The sequence below is a fragment of the Bactrocera dorsalis genome, chromosome 5 (assembly GCF_023373825.1).
Source record: "Bactrocera dorsalis isolate Fly_Bdor chromosome 5, ASM2337382v1, whole genome shotgun sequence".
Taxonomy (NCBI): domain Eukaryota; kingdom Metazoa; phylum Arthropoda; class Insecta; order Diptera; family Tephritidae; genus Bactrocera; species Bactrocera dorsalis.
Window position 1 is genome coordinate 3,007,745 of NC_064307.1, and position 1,743 is coordinate 3,009,487.

Consider the following 1,743-nt stretch of genomic DNA (forward strand, 5'->3'; position numbering starts at 1 on the left):
ATTTTGGCGGCAATAATAAATATTTGTAGTAAAAACCGTGGTTTTTTTTGTTAGTCCGAGTCAAATTTGTTCACACATTGTCGATATTTCAATCCTGGATCAGCTATTTTTCGGTTTGCAAGTTCTGCTGGCAAAAATGTATTCAGCAAAAACATTCTAGATATTCTAAGGCGAATAAAAGAATAATTTATCCATCAGTAAGTACAATTTGTAAGATAAAGCTCTAAAAAGTAGCATCTGCCAGATTTTAAAAAAATTCATACGAAAACTAAATAACTACTTCCCTGCAAGACGGGTAGCTGTTAGCAAACGTGTAAGCGAATTGTTATTGTTCACTTTTGCATTCGTTAAAATATTTGTTACTTTTGTTCAGAGAGTGGGAAAAAAGTAACACATAGCTATTTGATGTTCAATGGTTCTCACGCTCTAACCAATGGCAAATATCGCATGCTGTCTTGTTCTAACAGAATACACACATTTGTTAGCAAATCTCTTCACTGTATGTTACGGGTAACAAATTATTTTGTTAGCGCTTAGCTTACCCATGTGTTATGGATAACAAAAAGTATTTGTTACCCGAATATCTGTTAGTGTTATTATTTTGGTTATCAGTTTGTTACCTTTAACATATAAGCATGTTAGGAAGAACAAGCAGTAACAAGATTATCTGTTACCCATTTGTTACTTCTAGCAAATTAAATTCTTTTAAATAAAACTCAGTTTTTTATTATTTCTCTTTATTTAATAATAAAATCAAAATAAAATGCACAATCTATAACAAATATTTGAATGAAATATACACTATTTAACTTTAATAATTTAAAACATACTCCATTATTTGGTTGCTGCACGCAATAGATTTGAATTTTACCAATGGTCCAAATGATTTCTGTAATATTAAAATTTTTAATTATACACACAACATTAAATTCACAATGCTTACCTTTTTCTCCTTGTTAACCTCTTTCGTTTTCTCTATATAAAAGAAATTAATAATATATATATATAAATTAGAAATTAATTATAAAATATCATATTATCAAATAGCGAACTTACCTCTTTAAAATCCAAAATAAACTGCGCTTTTCGTTTATTCTTCTTGAAATATTGGGTATTCGCCTCTCCTATTCTAACAAGTTAACATCACAATATGTTTATAATGTCGATAGTTTTTCTCTATCTTACTTACGTATTCTCCCATTGCATTGAAAATTCCAGAAAATGTAACAGTGTTAGTGAACAGCTGAAAATGTTTCAATGTGTTTGTGCAATCTGTTACCTCCGTCTTGCAGGGTTGTTACCAGCTACGAAATCGTGCTAATTTGTAAAATTTATTATAACTGTAATAGTTTACAAGCAACGAAAATTGATTCGATGGCGAATGGGAAAACCAGATGGCAAGAGAATCTTGAACGAACGAGGAACAGCATAAGCGCAATTACAAAACCAAAAACTATTGACATTTTCCCCAAACTATCAACGAAAATAAATTTATTTTCTTTTCAAAATTAGCCGCCAGGAAACATGTTGGAACATGTTTTATTTCCCATAATATAATCCATCGTATGCAGTTCCAGATTCACCATTACAACAAATAACAAATAATTGAGTGCAATTACCACCAGCCGAGTCGTGACAAGAGGAAGTGATGAAACGAAAGCAATTGTGGGTGCCGTAAAGCGAGATAATAAAATGGAGAGAGATTTTCAGAGGTACTTATATGCTATATACATATGTACATAT

The 1,743-nt window shown here is 30.8% G+C and overlaps 1 long non-coding RNA gene across 1 annotated transcript; it reads right to left on the reverse strand.

Annotated features, from left to right (window-relative positions):
* Nucleotides 1-544: 544 nt before the first annotated feature.
* On the reverse strand, nucleotides 545-1,294 carry LOC125778656 (uncharacterized). Its single transcript, XR_007422847.1, has 3 exons — nucleotides 1,057-1,294; nucleotides 944-975; nucleotides 545-889 (listed from the first exon to the last, which is right to left on the reverse strand). It is a non-coding gene; the product is annotated as an uncharacterized LOC125778656 (long non-coding RNA).
* Between the last annotated feature and the right edge of the window lie 449 nt (nucleotides 1,295-1,743).